The sequence below is a fragment of the Anas platyrhynchos genome, chromosome 8 (genome assembly GCF_047663525.1).
Source record: "Anas platyrhynchos isolate ZD024472 breed Pekin duck chromosome 8, IASCAAS_PekinDuck_T2T, whole genome shotgun sequence".
Lineage (NCBI taxonomy): Eukaryota > Metazoa > Chordata > Aves > Anseriformes > Anatidae > Anas > Anas platyrhynchos.
Genome location: NC_092594.1, coordinates 27,318,932 through 27,328,603, shown reverse-complemented (window position 1 = coordinate 27,328,603; position 9,672 = coordinate 27,318,932). Strand labels below are relative to the sequence as shown.

Genomic DNA, 9,672 nt, shown 5'->3' with positions numbered 1-9,672 from the left:
TTTAATAGTAAATTATACTGTCCATTACTTAAATGAAAATAATAAGTATTGAACTATTTCACGAGTACATCGAGATTTGGTCTTTGTGCTAGCTTATAAATTGGAATACATTTCAAAGTAAAGTAAGTAAATTAAGTTGAGAACTAGTAAATATTTTTTAAAAAGACAGACTGTGTGTACCACAGATACTTCAGTTTCCTTACAAATTCTTCCTTTTGCCCTCCCATGGAAATTTTCCCATATTTGCAGAAATGTTTTTTCAGTTGACTACAATTTTAAAGATTGTAATTTTGAAGACAACAGTTGATGAGCTCATGTTTTAGTTAATTATTTGTTTTGGCTTTATCTGTAGTAAATGCTTGCAGATGTTTCTAAATCATCTTGTATTGGTATAACATTGTCAGGACAATAACTTCTGCTTAGGAAGCATTGTGTAAGATACAAGGAAGTGCTTTTCTTGTTTCCAGTAATGAATTCTACTCATCTTACTTGTTATACTCATCAGAGAGATTTCCAAACCTCTGAACTTTCCCTTCTGCCAGGGGTTAAATGAAGGTGCTTGGGAAAGGACTAGGACAAGGGTGTTTTCCACAGCTGTGCGACTATTTTCCCTGCCCCCTGCCCTGCTCATCAGGAGCATCCCCTCTTCGCCTGCTGCTGATGCAGAGTTATGAAATTATAGGTCTGATCTGGAGTAGGACTGGCAAATGGACAGAAGACATGCTTTTTGATTCATTTTTGGTGTTTTCCTTGCTTTCCTTGCTCCATAGATGTGCATCTCTAAATCTGATCAAGGGTAAACAAAGTGATATAATGCAGCCAGCCTTCTGCAGGAGCAAAACAGGAAATAGGCACAGCACAAATTAGGACATAAAAAGCTGGCTGGTTGCTCTCATTATATGCCTGTTTGTCACAGTATCCATGGGATTCCAAAGAAGTTGCTTCATAGTCCTCAGTTCTAATTCTTTCAGTAAAATTTAGGAAGAAATCATTACAAATAATGAATAGAAGTTACACAAAGACTGGAACTATAGTGAGGGCTGAAGAGGGAGATATTTGGGTGATGTGGGCTGTTTGGTGACAAAGCTCGTGTACTCTCTGCTGAGATACTTCCCCGTAGCATGATCTGCTGTGTGCTTGCAGATACAGGGAAATGTGTGCATGACTGACTATACAGCCAGGACTATTTTTACCCACAGCCACATAATGATCGCATCTTGCTCTGTGTATAGCCAAACAGTATGCGTTTTAATATGGTTAAGCCTAAAATTTTGCTTCTGGAAACAAACCAGGGAAACGTTTCTTTATGAAGGAAGACTGTCTTGGGAATCAATGGCTCAGGAAAGGCCTTAGGGGAGAAGGGAGCTCCCAGTGCAACATTATAAAGGTGATTTTTTAATTTTAATTTTATTTTTTCTGTCTGAACAGAGGAATAGGAAATTGTTCAACCTATAGTTACCTGCAATACAGCAGTTACTGGAATATCACATGCAGGTCTGGGAGTTTATTAATGAGGGAAGTCTAAGAGAGGAGCTCTGAGATTTGGAAACCTTGCTTTGTACTGGGATCCAAAAAAGTTTGTTAAGGAGAAGATAAAGGAGCAGCTTGACCATATGTGAAGCAGAGATTTGATAACAGCAGCTCCCCTGTCTGGCTGCCAGAGGTATAATGAGAACCATGCAATGAAATTCAAGCTAGGCAATTTAGATTCCAAGCAGGCAGGTCTTAAACAGTGTAGGTGATTTTCTGGTGGAATGATTTATTAAAGATTGTAATAAATTTCCTCTTATTGGACATTTTAAAATCTGAATGGAATGCTTTTCTGAAGGAAATGCTTCAATTCAAACAAAATGAATACATAAAATCTTATGGCCTAATTTATTCAGGAGGTCAGACTGTAAGATTGTAACAATCCCTTCCATCCCGCTGTGTGCAAAAACTGCTAGGTGGTTGGTCTGTGGACTTTTGCCATGTACAAGGATTATTTCTTTATCAGACCCCAGATATATCAATTTAATAGAGAGCTCTCAAGTCCTCTTTTGTGATTCTGGCTTTTGTACTAGAAAGGAATGGTGGCCCTAACTCTTTTGGTTTTATTTCATTGAATCAGTTAATACAACTAAGTGCTAGTAATGTATTTAATGTTGTTCACACATCTTAAGCCTATATGAGGCAATAATGAAAAGACAATTACTAGGTTGCAATTTTTAAAATCCACATCACTGCTATTATTGCGTTTTTGACTGGAGGCAGTATGAACATGGCTTCAGACAGTTGATCTGTGAGTAATAGTCACCACCGTTCTTCGTGCTCTTCTTGTGGCAAGTGACCTTCAGGCACTGCTAAGTAATAGGGAAAGCATGGGTTGCTGTGCTTGTTTATCTAGCAGAACACAAATAACAGGAGTTCACCCTTCATTAATGCATTGCTGCTTCTCTCCTATTAGTTTCTCTGCTCTATTGGAATATAAAACGAAGATCACTGTTCGAAAAAAAGCCATGCAATCAAAGAGTGCAAATGAAGATGATGACTGTATTTAGAGAAACTTGCCCAAAACTGAAAGCCATGGCAAATTTTGGAAGCGAGACAGCTATGCGAAACACATGTTGAAAGCAATTTAATTGAAGAAATGACATTTTGGACAGGTTAATTCATGGTTAAAAGTACACATAACATAGTTGCTTGAAATATCTTCCATTTGATATCCAAGCATTGCATAGTGTCTTAAGAACTGGTATTTAATCTTAATGACTCATTCACTTGTATATTTCTAGGCTTTCTGAATTAGACATGTTTCAGCATGCAGAAGATGCTGTTCTCAGACATTTCACAACTAGAGGGAATTCTCCTCATTAGTCCCCCAAGAAACTGTTTCCTTCTTACCCACAGTTTTGCAGTTGTAGTAGTAGAAGACCGTGGCCTGCCAATGCCTCCTTGAATTTCTTCAGGTAAAGGTTAATTATTTTTATTTATTTATATATATTTTTTCAGCTGCTGGAAGCATTGCTGCTTTTTGGTTTATTGCAACTAGATACTCAATTTTCTTTATTCCCAACTGCAATCTTTATCTTGGCTAGGTATATCCCTTACCTGCAACATTTCTTTTGTAACATTTATTTAGACCTAATATAAACATCTTGTAAAGACTATAAGAATAATCTCAGATGTGAATTGATAACAGTCCAGCTATTCTATGCCTGCTTCTTTACATATTTGATTTTGGTATCAAAGCTCAGAGCCTGTACTACTTCAATGAAAATGCAGGCTTCTAACCCTGGATGCTGACATACCTGGAATAAGACTTGGTCAATGTAGTGTTTCATTAAATTTTCATCCTATGTCTCTATTTTATTTTCTTGAACTGCATTCAGTCCTATAAGTCCTATGTTTGTTGAAGTCAGGTCCAGTCTAATACTGAAATTTCCTAATTCCTCTGAATATCCTTTATTAAGGATGGAGTAGCCACCTGCCACTTTTTTTTTGTCTGTCCTGATTAAGCACCATAAGCAATTCCTGTATATACTGGAATTACACAAAATATGATATCAATCCGGTTTTCTCCATTTTATTTCATATGAAAAGTACAGATTTCTTAGATCACTGTTCTACTTGTTGCCTATAAACCTCTGACTAATGAAGTGCCTGAAGAGTTTTTTTTTCTTTTTTTTTTTTTTCTTTTTTCAGGAATTTAATTTAGTATTTCCTATTTTGATCTAATGGTTCATGTTACCAGAAATTCACAGGCATGAGACCAAATGCATGCACATGCTGTAGGTTTGCAATATTTGCAAGTGCTGGCAAAGAAAAACTTAAAAGAAATATTAAATTACTCATGGACTACATGTTTACTTTTCTCAAGAAGTTAGACTGACAAATATCTGAGAAGAGTGTGTCTTTCATTACACTGTATAAAAAGCTCAAGAGTTCCTTTTATGCTCCTATTGAGCATATCAAAGAGGAAGTGAAGACCTCTTAATTCAGTCACACAGAAATCAGAGATTTTATAAACTGTTTTTGATAAAACATAAAAAGAAGTTTTGATGATGGAAGGATGAAGTTTTTCCAGTAAATTCAGATCCAAAGAAAAATATATCTTGGCAATTTTGAGGTTAATTAGCTATTTATAACATTAAAACAACAACAACAAAAAGCCACCAAACATTTAGAAACATCCTTTCCCTTTATAATCCACAGTTACTTTGCAGCTGAGTTCTAGCAATTCTTACAACGTAGTTTACTTAGCAGGCACGTTAATTTTAATATATTGCTATCATAGAATCATTTAGGTTTTAAAAGTTCAACCATCCGCCTAACACTACAAGCCCACTGATAAATCATGTCCCTAAGTGCCACATCCACATGTCTCAAATACCTTCAGGGATAACAACTTCACCATTGCCCTGGGCAGCATGTTCTAGTGCCTAACCAACCTTTCTGTGAAGAAATTCTTTCTGATATCCAATCTAAATTTCCCCTGGCACAAATATGGATCCTTTGAATCTTCAACCTGTGACTCCAGTTTTCATACTAAAAAGCATCAGGAATCCTAACTTTAGATTTCTAGAAATATATCCAATTTATTTTTATTGTGGTTCATGTGAATTAGTTAATAAATCCAAAGGAAAATAATGCTTTTTAATGTTGCACATACATCTTAAGGCAATTATGTGGCAATAAGAGCTAAAAAGTAATTCCTGACTTATTTTAGCAAGTTTTATACTCAATAAAATTGGTTGTATACCTACTGAGTGAGTTGAGGTAATGTGAAACATGGATTGAACATAATTAATTTTAGATGGCAAAATGTTCTGGAAATACACTGAGTCTGTACACTGAGTCATTCCTTAATTGCAACAATGTAGAATCTGCAATTTGGACCTTTGCTTAGCAAAAATTATTATCATATATATGGTTTGGTTAGAAAATACTTAATATTTGCTGATTTTTTTTAAGCTAGCTTCAAATGAAAACAATTGCCATCATGAAAATCACAGCACTTAATGAGGTGAATTAAATAAAAGCTATTAAACATTAAAAACAAAAGAAAATATGGGAAGATAAAAGAGTTTAGTAAAATTGTTCGCAGTGATTTGCTCATACATTGTCAAGGAATGTTGGATTTCATTTGTTTATTACGGATTATAACATTTTCTTAATTGGAGTGGAGATTTAATTTGAGCAACTTGAGGCTTGCTTTTTTTCCTAGACGGAAGAGGCTAGAAAGTGGCAATATTTAAGTGTGCTGGCATACTGATCCTTTTTAGACTTTGTGTGACTTTTTTTTTTCTTTTGGGGTGGTGGTGGTGGTGCGGGGAGTGGAACAGCAGCCTACATATGCTTGAAATTCTTTAATGGTCTTCCCTTGAGTTTTTTTTTTTTCCCCTTTTTCCTTTTTCTTTTCCCTCCCATCTCCATTTTTTTTCCTCCCATCTCCATTACATTTTCTATCAGCTAGATATAAAGATAATCAATGGGTTTAATCAGTATTTCTGTAGATTGTTTCTGGGTATACCCAGCATGTAGAGACATACTGTGTTTCATTTGTCTTTGTGTTGCCCTTGTATTCAGCTGTGCTTAGATTTTAACATAAATAATTTTTGCCTAATGTTTTATTTTGGTGTGGTAACCATTTTGAGTAGATTTCCCTTCTGGCATCAGACACAGGTTTCTTACTGTTCTCATTTTTTTTATTTTTTGTTTTTTAAAGGCTTTTTCAATCACATGAAAGCACTGAAAATGAATTTTCTAGTGGATGTAATAGGAACTTTTTTCATGCCTTTTTAAGTGGAATCATGAAAATGGAGTTGAGTCATGTTTATCCTGTGGCAAAAAAAAAAAACAAAACAAAACAAAAAAAAAAAACCACCTTGTCCTGCCTCAAGGAGATGCAGAAGTTAGTCTCCAAAAATGAAGTAGAGTCTTTCAAAGTTACTCTCAATGTATCTTTGACTGGATTCTTTTTCCTGAATATATATATTTTTTTCTCTTATAAGGTGAATGTGGTTTTATGAAGAACAAATTATTGAATTAATTATTGTCTCAACTTTTAAAGAAGCAAGTGGAGAGTCTAGCTTACTGGCGACAGGGATGTTGACAAGAGAAAACTAAGAGTTAAATAAACTTATCTCCTAGGACTATTTATAAATTTAGAATTAAATATCCTGTAGATAAAATAATAATAATAAAATCACTCAGAGACAGAGGAAAGGTATGATGAACCAACTACTGCTGCTGTTTGACAACAGGCCAAGCAACATTTTATGCAAGGGCTCTGCTGAGCAAAAGCAGAAGAAAGTCTCAGGGTGAGTTCCACAATTCTTACAACATCTACAGCAGTCTTGTCTTAAAATAGTCCTCTACCAGCTGTTAGTTCATCTCTTCTAAGTACCACATAGAACAGCCTTCTCCCTGTCTCTGGAAAACACTCCATGCTCTCGCAGAGCTAAACAATTTTCTTACAGTTTGTCATTGTCCCACTGTACTGGGGATGCTGAGGTCTTGTGTTAAGCCCATTTGAACTTTGGTTACCCTAGGTGGCATTGAGTTCTGTGCTTTATCATGTGTTTGGCAATGCATTGCATGTTAAGGAAAAATACTGTAAAACCACATTCCCTTATTTGTTTAGATTTTTTGGTATTTCCATTTCAAGGTAAGTAGGAGTTATTTTGAAATGGGTGATTCACACATCATTTCAATTTGGCAGTTATATTGAACCACAGTGTCATATACTTTAAGTACAGCACAAAATTTGCTACTATAAAGAAAATAGCCTTGCCTATATCTCTGAAACTTTGGTCTTACTACATCTCTTTTCTTTTCTTGTTCTTAACTTTCTTAGTTTCCTCTTCCAACGGTACTACATATTCACGTAACAACCAAGTAAATAAATCAGATCTTCCTTTGTAGTCAGGTGTACAAATATAATTTCACTGAGTAACATACGAAAAGCAAATAAAATAATTATTTATAATATAAATAATTAATGTGACACAGAGATGTGGACGGGCTGACTCGCTACAGTTAGCAGGAAGAGCATTTACAAATGGAGTGGTATAAATGGAGGGATATAATATTTTATTTTATAGGTATATAATGCCCTCTTCTCCTCTATTCAATGGAACTTTTTTTCAGTGGGTTTCTTATTTTTCAGCTGAGGCTTGGAAATTTTTGTTCATTACTTCCGTTTTAAATTATTTTTGTTGTTGTTGTTTTTGTCGTGTCTTTCCCCCATCAGTACTGCAATGGTAGAACCACCTCTGATTTTATTCCTGCAAGAGCAGAGCATACTCACAAATTATTATTTGATATGCTTCTGAGTTATATATTTTTTTCCCAATTATATTTTCTTTTCTTCTATTCCCTAGATTTATTGATATGATATAAAGTTTTTAGAACTGAAAGCAAAAATTCATATCTTAGTACCTGGGAGCCTTTACTGAGAAGAGCAAAGGAACCATTTACCTTCCCTAGAACACCAACTTCTTTCCTAGCTTCCCCTTACATAATCAGTGAAAAAATAAAAACTTTGCAGGTGGCAGAACATTCTCAAGGTTTATTTTTTTCATTGTAAATAGTTAACATAATAGTATTTAACTGCTTCCGCTAAGCTTTTAAAAGTGAAAAGCAAAACGGATCTCAAAGTGATGGATGGAGACAGGGTCTAATGTGCTTTTTTCAAGTGTTGCTGCTCCATCCTCACTCTGGCTCAGCTTTCTGCAGCTGTCTTTGGTCAGCTTAGCTGTTCTCAGCTAGAAGCACTAAGCCAACAAATGACTGATATCGACTCCCTTTTTGCTTCACCTGGCTTTGACTTTAAAAGCTACACAGGTTGAAATGTTGGAGGCACAAAGCATTGTTCAAGGCACAACTACACTTGACCACTTGAAAAAGAAGGGAAGGAAATTCAAAACCTTAACAACAAAGGAGAGTGGCTTCTGTTTGAACACAGGGCCATTTAGTCTGCCAAAGAGTACTTAAACTTGCCTGGTACTCCAGACCTGTCATGCCTCTGACAAAAAAGAAGGGAAGTAGTCCTCAGAAAGGATGCCAAAGATGAAACTAATGATAATGTTTCTGTGCACTGAATCCTGTTGGGAACACAGCACTTAAACATTTTATGCTATCTCTTCCAGACACCCGCATGGTATCTCTTCCAGAAACATGCTGGAATAAGTCATCATAAATAAGAGTATAGTCCAGCAGATTTCAGCTTTCATGTTTCAAGTATGCAGATTTTGATTCATTAATAAATGCAACAAACACATCCATTTTTGTTTGTAATTTAAAATTTAATTTTGAGTTGCCTACTTTATTTGTCTAAATTCCTTCTTATTTAAATGAGTGAAATTTGTAGGTCTATCGCTTGCTGTTTAATCTTTCTGCTTTCTTTTGCTAATGTTCCTGTTGTAAAATGACATATTTCTTCTTGAAGTACAATAAAGATTATTTCATGAAATGTTTGAAAGCCTTATATTAGAGTAAAGTCATGAGTTAATATCTTGGAAAAAACATGTATAATACACAATATTGAGGAACTTCTGACAGGAGGATTATCCATCCTGTACTGTGCTTGAGGTCTGAGCAAAAATGCTATTGCATGGTTAAAGCTTGTATCAAAAGCTATATTAGGCAATCCTAAATCTGGAATTTCTTAACTTTTGAGAGTTTGGTTTTGTAACCTCAGTAATGTTTTTTCTCCTTGTGTAACTCATCTACTGTTGTCACTGAACTTGGAAGACAATTGTGGTACCACAAAGGCTTATCTTAAATGAAGCTTAGGGTAATTTTCAATAAACCTAAATGGATTAATGAAGAACTAAGTTACAAAAACATGTCATAGAGTGCTTGTGTCTATATTGTCCTCTTCCACATCTATACTTCCGTTGTGTTTGCTGTCTTCCTTCCGATGCTCTCTGCTAGTTTCTGTCTAGAAGATGTTTCTCTTAACAAACTTGTTTTGAAGTTTAAATGCAAATTAAGTCTGAATTCTTAGTTGGATAAATTATAATGGGTCTGTTTTTAAGCTCAGGCCTGTATGAATATCCATAGACAACCTGCATGGTATCTTAAACTTCAGGCCCTATTGTGGCCTAGTTTTGAACAAAATGCTCAGCTTCTGCCTTGCCTGAATTGTTTGGTAGCTGAGTTAGTAATGTCATACTTGGAAATATGAGAAGGGGAAGTGGGTTAAGGCAAGGAATGGGTTTAATCTGTGTCATGCAGGATTGTTTCCAGAGGCAAAATATATTCAACACACCACTTTGAGTTGTTTCTGAAAGAAAGTGGCCTCATTAAGACTGTACCCCATAATTTCTTCACAGTTATGTTACTATACTCTTCTGTAACAAATGATGATTTCTTACTTTATGTACAAAATCATTCATATTTCATTACTCTTGTTTCTGAAATACCATAAGGTGGTGTGTTAGTAAGAATTGTTTGATTCTTCTTCATTAAAATACACCACGAGAAAGACTTCTTTTAAACTACCTACAGTTAAAAAAAAAACAAACAACCTGAACCAAAACTCCTAGTCTGCAATGGTAATCTTATGAGAAAATGACTTGGAAAGATTTATAAAACCTCTATAGCATTCTTGGTCCAGAAAAATCAGTTTCCCCATGTCTCTTTAGGCTGTTCTTTCTCTAATGCCCCAGACATATTTGTCCCACT

At 35.2% G+C, this 9,672-nt stretch overlaps 1 protein-coding gene across 8 annotated transcripts in view; it reads left to right on the top strand.

Moving 5' to 3' along the window:
* Nucleotides 1-2,798: 2,798 nt before the first annotated feature.
* Nucleotides 2,799-9,672, top strand: part of PTGFR (prostaglandin F receptor) — a 102,943-nt gene continuing 96,069 nt past the window's right edge. For 2 of the 8 annotated variants that reach the window (XM_038183109.2, XM_072041637.1), the window contains exon 1: nucleotides 2,899-2,948. The gene's annotated coding sequence lies outside the window, so the exon portion shown is untranslated. Of the gene's footprint in view, nucleotides 2,949-9,672 lie in introns of all 8 variants that reach the window. The other 6 variants (XM_072041638.1, XM_038183110.2, XM_038183105.2 and 3 more) reach the window with 6 other exon arrangements.